Raw genomic sequence first — 13,309 nt, forward strand, 5'->3', positions numbered from 1 at the left:
CAGTAAATGTGCTGGTTGATAACTTCCTTTCTCAAAAAAAAAAAAAAAAAAAACTCAACTTCAGGTTCACTGGAAAATCTACAAAGTGAGTCTGCAAATAACTATTTAACTGCCTAAGCAGGTAAATAGTTCAACTATAACCAAATGCTTTGACGTGTTTCAGTCTGGTTTCATCTCAGTTCTTAGACTTTGTCAAAGTGTTTAATTGCATCCAACAATTTCTTTTTTTTTTTTTTTAAAAACATCTTTAAAAATCCTCTTGACTGTTACCGACTGTATGACTTGAAATAAACGCAGTGGGTTTCAGTTTCCTCTCTCTAATATGACATCACTGCCTCCGCTGTACTCTAACCGTCCTGCTTGACCTAAAAAAAGATTAAATAAATTGATTTTCCAATTTCAGAGGCAATCATATACTCTTTTTTTAATTTTTATTTTTTATTTTGACGATGTCAAGAAAAATTCCCAAAATGTTTTGACCACAGAGACATGAAAAGCTTTTGAAGACGTCATTAGTGTTCCACAGCCTGCAAGGGGGCTGAACGCTTTAGAGGAGTTTGTTCTTTGATCTGAATACTAAATCTCTGGATATTAAAAAAAATTATAGTAAGGATGTCAAATAGAAACGTCTAAGCAATAAACAATTATCACGCATGACTGTGATGATACCTTAAAGTATGTAACTTTGATCAAAAATAATGTTTTCAAATATTTGTTAAAATGATCATTATATTGTGACAGTGCTCCTGGTACTAACTGTAGAAGCACACCACTCAGTCACAAACAACCAATCAGAGCGAGGAGGAGGTTCTTAGTGCTGTCAATCACTCTCATGCTCACCCCCCTCCTGATAACAGCCAGCTACCGCTTGAGCTAGTTAGTACAGCCACTGATGATGGAAGATAAAAGGTTTTCCTGTAAGGGTAAGTTGTTTTTCCACCATTCGTACATTCAGCAGCGTACATGAGGATGATTGGCAGCGCTAAGGCCCTCCCCCTGGCTCTGATTGGCTGTTTTTGGTGAGGAGCGGTGTGTTTCTTCAGTCAGCGACAGCAGCTCAGGCAGGATTGGGAGGAGCTCCATCTTCTCACAGATTATCTGACTCATCTTATACAGTCACTACTTGGTGACAGGGACAGTTTTAAGAAAAACATATTTTTGTAAAAGTACATAAGGCTCAGCACCACTATATATTAAAGACCTACAGCTGTTGTTGTATCAGCCTTCCAGACGTCTCAGGTCTGGTTCTGTTCTGCATCCAGAACCAAACATTCAGCAGCATTCAGCTTCTATGCACCACAAATCTGGGACAAACTTCTAGAAAACTGCAAAACAGCTGAAACACTGAGTGCCTTTGAATCCAGACTTAAAAACCCAGCTGTTTATAGCTGCTTTTGAAACATAATCAATTAAATATTAATCAACAATCTGACGTGTAACGACGGCAAAATGTAATGTTTCGATTGCTGACAGTGTGTTACGACTTTGTGTCTTCATGTTTTTATCATGTAAAGCACTTTGAAATGCCTTGTTGCTGAAAGGTTCTGTACAAATAAAATTTGACTGATTGATTGATAGATACTGCAGCTTTAAGCAAAGGTCACCTTGGTCGAGTTATTTTTTTTTAAGAACAAACAATAAGTCTGTTCAGATATATATTCCCATTATTCCTGCAACAACAGACGGAGCTCCAAAGTGAATGATAAAGTTGTTGACTGGTGTCTGATCGCTGATGTTCTGTTTCTGTCCTTTCATCTGACTGATATGTATCTTAACAAGGAGAAATAATCGGCCTCTGCGCTGCAGCTGCTCATGTGAAGCGAGCAGATTTCATTCCATCCTCGTCCACATTCAGCCGCCGAGCTCCCACGGCATCCCTCATATTTTCTACTCATGTTTTTATTTCTAAGTATCTTATGAAAGCTTGTTGGTTTTACTACAAGAAACAGAGGAAAGTATACTTTGAAAGTTGAGTCAAACTGCAAAGCGCTCCATCATCTGCTGCTCTGCAGGTTCTGCCAGATATGTGGAAGGGGCCACATGTCGGGCCTCGGCCATCTGTGGAGGGGGGGGGGCATCATGTGGACAGATTTGTTTCTGACGGGGAGCTTTCAGTGAGGACAGATGCACTCGGTTTGACGCTTTGAACTCCGTCTTTGAACCCTTTTCCTGACGTTCGCAGTCAGTTAATTTTAAACCGTCGCTGTGAATATCTGAGAAGATCATATCTCAGTTCAGACCGACGCTTGCTCTGCTGCAGGCTTGATGGCTTATTTGGTCAGCAAGATCTAAACAGAAACAGAATTCCTATATTTATTGAAGATTTCTGTTGGCTTTGAAATTTGTTAGCAAATCACCTCGTTTGTTGTAATTTGTCACATGTAGAAGAAGATGTTTTGATTAGAAGTGATCAAAACTGAACAAGCTAAGTGCTATTGCTGGCTAAAGCTAACACTGTCCATCCCTCTGGACACTCCCTCCCCCACTGGGAAACATCCAAAATTTGGAACATTTTCAACTTTTGAAACTTGGAAATTTCTATGTCTTTTTTTTTTCTGGAAAATTTCTGAGATTATTCTAAATTTGTTTTGCAGAAAAGCACTCCTCCTTTTTTTCTTTTTTTAAAAAAAATATCTAAAGTAGAATGCCGTTGAAACAAGATGGTAACATCATCATAATAAAAGGGAAATACCTCAAGAAAATCTAACCGTACAGCCAGAGTTGTAATGAAAATGCATATCAAAGCATATTCTTGTGCTAGAATTGCCTAGTCAAAGTCCAGATTAAAATCAAGTTCAGTGTCTGTGCCAAGAAATACAAATGTGTTTTAGGATCACCATCCAATCTGATTCTACTTTATTTCTAGACATACAAAGCTGGCAGACACATTCTGCAAATGCATGCCACACTTTGCAGATTTTTTTTGCAAAAATGTTCAAAAGAGTTTGTTTTCTCTGCTCAATCTGTCATACGAAATCCCAAGAAAAATGACCACAACTTTCTCTCTTCGCATCTCTTTCTACTTCCTGTAGTTCATAACATGTGATTCTCTCCTCAGAAACAGTTTCTGTCTCTTACTGACGAGTCTCCCTCCCATTATCTCAGTCAGCTGAACGTGGAAGCGTCTCCTCTGCTTCTTCTCTTTTCAAAGAGTTGGCGTAATGCAATCATTGTTTTCTGGAGCTGACTACTGTCTCCTGCCACTTTGTGTAGGCTGGAAATTCAATCATCTTCCGTCTCTGCATTGATGCAAATGTGTTCCATTGAGACGCAAAACCCAGAATCATCACAATGTTCTCTTATGCAAATCAAAGATCAGCTGGTTTACTCTGTACACACTTCTGGTCAGAACTTTACATACGCTTATGGGTTTATAAGTAGAGCCATCTTGCAGCCATCTTGGCAAGTCGGGAAGAAAACCCAAACGCTCACCCTCAGAGGTTCAAATGTTCAGGGTCAACCAGGGCTCAAGTCTGCCATGACCTGGAACATCAGCATCACCGTTTAAAGTGAAGCAATATTTAAATGGGAAATTAAAAAATAGAAGATTTGGTCGTATGTGTGGTTAGATGATTCCAATATTAAAAGAAAAACATGAAAAACTTCAAGTTGAAACTGGAAACTGTGTGGCTATGTTCAGGAGAAACGGTTCACACAGCCATCAGACAAAACTTTAGGCATTTGGCCACAATAAAATATTTATTAGAGTCCTGGTCAGGCTGTCAGACATTAAGGACACTACAGGCAAAGCATGGTGGTGGCAGGATTATGCTGTGGGATTGTAGCATTGCAATAAAGGGATGGCATACTATATGAAATTTTCAACAAACACTAATATGAATATAAATTAATCAGATTAATTAACACTTAGTTATCAAGGAAGGACAAAAATTTGCCAATGACAAAGAAGCCAAACAAAAACCAACAAAGCTCTTATTTATTGGATCGAAAGATGCTGGAATAAACTTTAAATTTGACTATTGGTGAAGTCAGATATTATGACTGAATATTAATAATAAAAATAAATAAATAAAATTATGAGAATAAAATTGTAATATTTTGAGAATAAAGTTATATTATCATCAGAATAATGTTGTACAAGAATAAAGTCCAAATATTAAAATAATAAAGTGGCAATAGTCTGACTTCATTCTCCCATCATTTCGACTTTATTCTTCTAAGACCTTATTCTCATAATTGTGTTTTTATTTTCTGAGCATGGTCCTGATACTGTCAGACCTCCAGGCTGCCTACACATAGAAACCTGTAGAGCGAGGCGGCCCTTTAAGAACCTGAAACAGAAACCCGTCCCCCCCCCCACCCAGCCCCCGGCCTCAGTGAGTGTGTGAACGGGCAAAAATAGTCTCCTAAATGTGTTTCTGTCAGAGCCGTGTCCCTCTGCTGCAGCGGTGTGTGTGTGCGCGCTGATCTGCTGACAGCAGATCTTCGCTGTGCAGCTGCAGCCAGTCACACAAACCAGCATGGCTGCTAACTGATGGAGAATCAACGGAAAGACGGAGAGGTTTTAATGTGACAGCTTCGTCCCACTGACATTTTATTCTTCAGTCACACGGGGGGTGTTCTGAAATAATTGCACCTCTATTGAGTGGCCTGAACTTCAGGGTTTAATTGCCTCTACATTAGGAGCAATGTTCTGCCCAGTGATTACATTAAAACAATAAAATTCGGCAGTGACTCATGCACCCGTAATTGAACCTAAAGGTAGCAGGTGACGTGGACATCCCTGTTACAGTTCACATGCTGATATTTTGGACCACTTATATTTCTAACATGTAACTTTCTCTAAATCAGTGAGTAATCACACCTGGCTATTCTTCTAAAGCAGCACTCTAAGACAACAAAGCACAAATCAGGAGATTTGTGGGGACAGCATGTCGTCTGCATAAATGCCTTGTTGTGGTACTTTGGAAAATTTTGTCACTAGAAGTGGATTCCCATAGCTTAAAGGGGCAGTGTTATGTAAGATCGACTTTTTTTCAATTTTTAACCTTAAAACAAGGTAAAAATATTACTTCCTCATCAAAGACATACCTGGAGTGTTGCTTTGATTCTTTCATGCATGTTTGAGAAATCCTTTAATCTCCCGTGGCAACCATTCAGCTCTGCAAAACACCTGGGTGGATTTAGCTCCGCCTTCAAGGACGAAGCTGCTCCTCAGAGCTGCAGTTTCCAAACTTCCAAGGTTAATTGTTGCAGAACAGTTCTCCCTCGCAACACCCCCTCTCAGCTCCTTCAGACTAGCCAGCACCAATTAGCAAACACCTGGTGGAACTGCGCATCTGCTGAGCTCATTATAGGAGCTGCTTCTCAGAGCAACGTTGGTAAAAACGTTGCTAAAGGGTTAATAGAGGAGCCATGTTGTGATGACTTCCTGAAGGTGGAGTTTAAGAAAAAGCAGAAGCATTTTTAAAGAGACAGAGCCCCAAATTCAAGCCGTTAAATTACAAGGTAAATGTCTTTTAACTCTGGAAGGTTGTTTCACTTACAATATGACATTTTTATCATAAGTCACATAAATACCCTAAATAAAAACTGTAAAAGCAAATGAAAACCATATACAGATGAAAACACATATTTAAACTGGCTTATGTCAAAAGTACTAATATTGTTTTTATGCTTGCCAAACTATGTCACACAAATAACTAAAACATTAAATAAATTAATCTATCAGCATGTTTTCTGTGTCTCAACATGAGGTCTAAAAATTAGATACCTACAGAAGCTAATGTTTGATATGAACTTTGTAAAACTGGTCTCAGTCCATAACACACTTTAAACTTTGGGTTGGGTCCAAGAATCCGGCTGAGTAGAGAGCTGGGCCATTTAACTTCTGGACACAGAAATGTAAAAGAAACCACCTCTGTGGCAGACAAAGTGTATTGTGTGTGTGTGTGTGTGTGTGCGTGTGTGTGTCTATGGTCTCTGCCAGCAGCTCTGCGTCCCAAAGATACCGAGCAATGTTGCCAGGCGACAGGTACCAATTGTGTTGCGTTTCCGTAGAGACTGTAGGGAGGGCGGGGCTTTGATGAGAAGAACACAGCGTTTCTGATTTGTGCACACTCTCTCTCTCTCTCACTCTCTCTCTCTCTCTCTCTCACTCTCCTTCTCTCTCTCTCTCATACATGTACAAGCCCCGACACACAGCAGTGAATGACATTAGAAAGCCTGCAGAAGCAGACCTGAAGGCAGCCTCCACAACTACACAGATCAAGTAAGAAAACACACAAAAAGTAGTATTGATATGAACTGTGGGGGTTGATGTTGAGATAAGAAAAAACTCTTTCAGGTTTAAAACAAAGCGTGTGACTGATTAACTAGAAATAACTCACAAATCGCCACAGTTTCAAAGAAGCACTCACAGTCTGTGTCCTGAATTCATCTTAGATAGTTTTAACTCGTCACAGCGATGGCTAAGCTGCATTTGTTCAGACTCTGTAAAACTTATAAAAAATCATGACACTGCCCAAGTACTTTCAGAAGACATATGGGATACTTGCAAATATGCATCATCAAGTTCAACATTATGAATACATAGTTAACTCAATTGGGAAAACATGGTTAAATATTCAACCCTTTCTCCTATCTACAAAATTATTCATGGTGTATTACCGCCTCCCCTCCACCTTCACTTCACCAGTTTGTTCAAATCCAAAACTTTTAATCACATCAGAATCAGAGGGTGAAGTGAGGGGAGGTTTGCCAGAAGCGGTTTTCTTTGTATAATTTTTTGTTTGTTTTTTTTGCGCAAGAGCTTTTTCTGTTTGAGCAGCTACTGAATGGAACCTCACTCCTGTCATCATCAGGACTTTAAGCAAATATAACACAATTAAGATACAGTCAAAGAAATGGCTTATTACTAAACAGACTTATCAACATTAACTTACAATTAGGGTGTTTTCACACCTGATAGTCCGGTAGACTCTGTGAGTTTGAGGACCAAAATTGCAATAACTGAAAAACCTGTTCCACTCCTCACCTGTGGGGGCGCTACACCAAGAACCACTGAAGGAAATAACACGAAAACCTCTGAGCAACACTGTGCACAACGTCTTTCTTTATAAAATGTGAAACATATGGAGTAGAATATCAGATTTTAGTGGCCATAGGTTTTCTCTTTTGTCTTTGGTAAAACACCCTGAGCCATTCTCCCTCTAGGGATACATACCTGCTCCAACACCCGAATCTAATAAAAGGTTGATGACCAGGACTTTGCAAAAAACGTCCTGACATGTCAAGGAGGTAACTGAGACGCACCAGAGCACAATACATACAATAAATACAATAAATACGATTATTGTATCCCTGCACCAGAGCAGGGATACAAACAAAAGTGTACCTCGACTTTTGATTGAGGCAACGGTGGCTATCTGACCACTTTGTTGTTTTTTATTTTTAGTCTGAATTGTGTTCGAGAGCAAAAATAAAAACAAATTACATGAAGATTTATGTAGGGCGGGATAATAAATCAGGAACCATAAATGATCAATATCAATAGATAACACAACAGATAGAATGTTTAATAATCCAGAACTGCACTGAATTCTGGGGGATGTAGGCAGAGGAAAGGCTTTAGCCACTCAACTTCTCACGGCCAGCTGAGCAAGGTCGGTGGTATCAACTAACTTACTTATTTGTTACTTAGCAACAGCCAGCTGAGTAGCATACGCCGCCAGGCCTCATGACAGCTTAAAAATGAGAAGCAACAGTGTGGAGTGAAAACTGTGGATGAAACAGGAAAGGTAACCTCACCAGTTTGGCAAAAACTAATCGATGATTATCCATACCAACTCATCTGAGACGATTATATCTCAATACTTTTTCCAGCCATGTTGTCCACCCATATATTGAAATAACATTTAGGTCAACTTTGTACAAAATACAGTTAATTCAGATTGTTGCTGGAGTAAAAAAAAAAGTTAATTTGGGAAATTCACCTCAGAAGACCCTCATCTGCCCCAAAGTGGTACACCAAATTGGATTACTGAGAAATGGTAGAAGGGAAGAGATCACACACATTCACTCAGAGGCAAACACTAATCAGTAACGCTCACCAAACTTCTGTAATCATGAACCCTGGAATAGAACTAATAACCAAACTCTGCGTTTGTGTGTGTGTGTGTGAGTGAGTGAGTGAGTGAGTGAGAAAGAGAGAGAGAGAGAGAGGATTCTCACACACAAGCTCGTGGGTGATGGCTGAGTTCTTGAACTCAAACACACAGTGACAGAGGTATGAGCACAATAAAAACACCCTGAGCACAAACAAACACTTCATTTTCCACATCCTGGATCTTTGTTGCGTTCGCCGTGTTAACGGCCAGAACGACAGCACTTGAGCTGCACTGGAAAGTTGATCATTAACGCCTCCTTCCCCACCCAAATGCTGGGCTCTACTGTCACCATGGTAACAAAGGTGCAGAAAGTAAATGTTAAGCTTTTACTGACCAAATCATATGGAAAATATTCAAAGAAAGGTCCACTGTATCTGACTGTATTCAGCTGACTATTAATCACATCGTCTTAGCCTTTTATTTGGCTGTCCATGAACAGATTTTCTGAACTCAGGGTTCTCAACCCATCAGTGTTATTGGGCTTCCTTTTGGTAATAATCATCTCCAAGATAAACAGAAATAAATGAATTGATGTAAAGCTAACAAACCTTCAGTAAGGTGAGTTAAGTTTTCAAAGAAGGTACATTTCACTTTGTGTCCCTCACTAGTAAAGTAAGAGCGAACACCAGGGTAAGAACTTTCTACGTCTTTCTTTCTAGAACTTTTACAGCTCGTCTTAAAACCCATCTATTTTACTTGGCTTTCAACTCTAGCGGGATCTAGTTTTAAATTGTATGTTTTTGTTTTTAAACTGTAAGTTCTTATTTTATGTTTTTTTATTGTTATGTTGTGTTTTGATGTACAGCACTTTGTATCAGCTGTGGTTGTTTTAAAGTGCTTTATAAATAAAGTTGGTATGGTATGGTACGTCCTTCAGACAGAACAGTGTAAAGTGTTTTAAAACTGGTAGGAGTATAACATTCCACAATGGCGCCTGTGGAAGCATGTTGGAGAAGATCTGTTATGTTAGTTCTGATTTGCCCTTCACGTAGACGAACTCTCCTTAGACCGATGACAGAAACTGGGAGAAGCGCCTTACTTTTAGGGTATTACAACCAAAGAGGTTACGCTAACATCCACTGGGTAAGATATCTACAATTGTTGTGGATAAATTTTGTTTAACAAAGTCAACTAAATTACTTTATTTCTTAGTACAGAACTCTGTGGTTGAAAGGGTGTCCAGATTTCCTCAAATAACTGTACAGAACTGTATTCTCTTGTCGAACGAACTCCAAACTAACGCGATTCAGAATTGTAAAGAAAAGTTGACCAGAGCGTTAAGACATGCAATCTAAACCTAAAATAACTTTTTAAGCATTTTTTTAAAAATTGCCGTTGATGATTTGGGTATGACGCGATCACCTACCTGGTTATTGTGCCAGATAGCTTGGTTGGATAAACTTTGTTTTATGCTGACAATGGAAGCAACCCAAGACTTCAACAGGCTTTCACACATTCACCTACTTAAACGATATTGTCGATTATTGCCTTTGCTTACTCTAATTCTTTGATATCATTCATATGTTTTGCTCTGAATATCACAGCTGATATTACACAATACCAGGAAGGTTTTTACCAGAATGGTGGCATGTAATCTATCACATGATACATGGCAGATCATTTATAAAGCAAAGAAGCAACTTGCCGCGAGCGCACACAAATGTGTGAACTAGACTGAATCTTTGTGCCACGGGTTTATAAGATCATATTTTATGTGTTTTATTTGAGACAGCTGAAGCCTCTTGGTGGGAAGCGTTTGCAATCACTTCCAAAGGTATGAGGAAAGCACAACCAACAAGACCTGCTGTCAGAGGAAGATGTACGTTTCCATGTCTGTCAGAATTATATTAAAAATTCACTACTCTCCAGCTGATGACCCATCTGCATCTGTTTTCTGCGTGATATTGTCGGGTTTGGCTTGTAGTTTTCGCTCACTTCTGGTTGCAAGCATTTGTTCATCCATAGCTTTCTGAAGGTTGAGTCAGGTTGAGGTCTGGCCTTTCAGTGAACGACTGCTACACTTGTTGTCATTCTGATAAATATCTACCGATGAGCTCAGGGCCGTTGTGCCCTTAATGAGTCAATCATAACAGCCAGACTTACGCTTTCCAACAGAGGCCTTCACATCGGACTATAAAATAGTTTGGCATGTGAGGAGCATGTGGTCAATTAAGTCACCCGCAACATTTTTCAAACTGCCCGAGTTCTGTGGCTGCAAAAAAAGCCTCAATCATGATCTTACCAACACTTGACAGTTTGTGAGTCTTTTGTGCTCATTTGGTTTGAATGTTTTTTCTTACCGCAGAGCATTAGTAGTATTTGATTGGCAGAACCTAATTGTTCTTCCTCCTTCTAAATTGTATGGAAGCATGAAGGGTGTCCTTCGCTTTCCCCCTTATTGTAGACAGTAGACAATATTGAAAAACCAATTCGAATAACAGACCAAAGCTTTTCAGCTTGTAGTCTCCATCAGGGTCATTACAAAACATGAAAAACCTTCAACCAGTCACACACCTACATATGTAGGTGCACATATGTAGGCCAAATTTGATTAATTTGGCATAGGCAGTGGATGGATGGATGGATGGATGGATGGATGGATGGATGGATGGATGGATGGATGGATGGATGGATGAGCTTTGTGGTCGTATCAGAACCTCTGGCTCTGGGTTGAACCAGCTCCAGGTATATTAGGATGAAAAGTGAATTGCATCACACACCAACATGGGAAAATTCCCAACATTTCCTACTAAACGTATAGTAGACACGGCAATCATGAAAACGTAAAATGAACTAAAAGTCAGTGCTCAATGTGAAATACAGATTTCATTGTAACAGCAGCGTGCTATAACATGGCAGAACCAATTACGGAAACTCTCTGGTTGGCATATCCTCCTTAACTCTAGGAAGTTCAATTAAATAAGAAATGCGATTAAAATCACAGTTGAGTAAGTTTGTTCCTGCGATAATTCATCAAAATACATACCGCCTCGTCATCCTCCAACTACTTCCTGTCAAATCTTTCTTTGTGCCAGTGGCAACATCCGGTGATTGATGTTGCAACTCATGTGATGTGAAAAAAGTTTTCCATTTCCTTTTTGAAAAATAAACCAGGGCTGATATTATATAAAAAAAAACAAACACCTCAACCAAACGCCAAAACCTTTTACCTGAACATCCATGTTAAGATTGTTAAAGTCTTGCTAATGTAACTGACCTACTTCCCACCTTTTCAATATATTTTTTAATTAATGCTTTTTCGTGACCTGTGAAATGCGATGCCTTTGGACGATGTCATCTTGCTGTTGGAGTGTTGACAATAGCAAAACACTGCGCCACTTTTTTCAGATTACAGGATGGCTGCTGCCCCTGAAACACAGAACCAGGGACTCTGGTTCCATCCCATCACTTCAGGTATAAAGTACTTTGAGCAGTTTGCTTTTCATTTCTCTCCTCCTCCTCTAGAAAGGCTCCACTAATGAGAGCTGCTGCTTTATTTGGGAGGATTTCCAAAGTTTATATTGAGACGATTTACTGTAAGATTAACAGAAGTGACCCACTTCCCTCGTTGGTGTCGAAAGCTTTTTTCTTCTTCGGTCTCACCAGCTTTACATATTTGATTTCAACATTGTTCTCCACAAAGTTTTGGAAATTTTTTTATTTAGCTCTTCTCATGATGTGATTATGACAACGGGATTCATTCTTTCAACATATCTTCTAAGAACTTGATTGATCAGTCTCCACAATATTTTCACGTTTATTATACAAACGGTAATCTGAATGTTATTAATCTAAATAATGCTTTAAAGGGGCAGTATTTTGTGTTTTCCAGACACATATTGTCATTTTATAGCAGAATCAAATAACAGAGTTCCTTAAGTTGAAAATGTATATATCAGATTGATTTTGTAGTTTAAGGCCTTGGAATTGGGCTTCTGTCGCTTACAAACTCTTGCTCTTTCTAAAACTCCGCCCCCCGGAAGGATTAGCTGTGCCTCGAAGGCGGAGCTAGGGTCACCCAAGTGTTTTGCACAAATGAATGGGAGATTCAAGGAGTTCTGAAACATGCATGAAAGAGTCAAACCAACTCTTCAAGTGTGTTTTTGAAGAGGAAATAACATTATAACATTTCTAAAAATAAATTTTTCATGACACTGCCCCTTTAAAATACTATCACACAGGCTGTGGAAAAGTGGTGTTGATTGAGTGCTGCATGTGTGCACAATAAAACCCCAAAACAAAATGGTTCAATCAAATAAATGTCACACATTTGAACAAGGAAGTGTAGATGTATGGTGTTGTTCCAGAGGCAGTGGAATAAATCTGTAAAACAGCTGCTATTATTACCTCTTATCTCCTTTTTGCTGATATGAAATAAAAACTCACTTTTCTTCAATTTCCTTCACAAAGGGCCATGCAGCTCCTTCTGACAGGTTATTGGATCATTACACTTCAGCTGCACTGCTGCTCGACAGTATTTATTACTCAGACCATTTCCTCCACGGCCGTTTTATCTCAAACACGACACGACGCTGTTCCCCACACTTCCTACTTTTCCGTATTGCCGCGGATCCCGGTTGTTTCTGAGAGCGCGGTGTAGTGGGTTCAACGCCGTTTGATCCAGAGCCGTCTGATGGAGCAGAAAAATAAGGCTGCGAAGGAGACAATGACAGGGGAGTGTGAAACGGATGATTGCATAATGTGTGAGGGAGCGTCGACACTGCAAAAGCAGAAGGTGTTACCAAAGTATTTTTGGTCTAGTTTCCAGTGCAAATATCTTGAAATGAGACAAATTCTTACAAGTGACTTTTCAGCAAGATATAAGATCTTGTTTTAATTGAATAATTCCTTATTAATATTTATTTTAAAAACTACTAGTGTGACTGGCAGATTATTTTATGTCAAACAAGACATTTTCCCCTGTTTATAAGTGAAAACAAAACCGATATTCAAGAATTATTTACTTAAACTCCTATGGTTTACAGAAAATGTACTTTTAAGTTAGTTTTGTCTTATTTCAAGTGTATTTATATATTTGCACTAGAAACTAGACCAAAAATATGTTGTTGTTTTTTTGTTTGTTTTTTGCAGTGCAGTGTTCATCTAAGATCTGGATGTGTTTGACCCAAACCTGCAGCTTTCCTACCCCTGCATCAAATAACTTTCACCCAATAAAACCA

This window comes from Poecilia formosa, unplaced genomic scaffold (assembly GCF_000485575.1).
Source record: "Poecilia formosa unplaced genomic scaffold, Poecilia_formosa-5.1.2 Scaffold496, whole genome shotgun sequence".
Classification (NCBI taxonomy): domain Eukaryota; kingdom Metazoa; phylum Chordata; class Actinopteri; order Cyprinodontiformes; family Poeciliidae; genus Poecilia; species Poecilia formosa.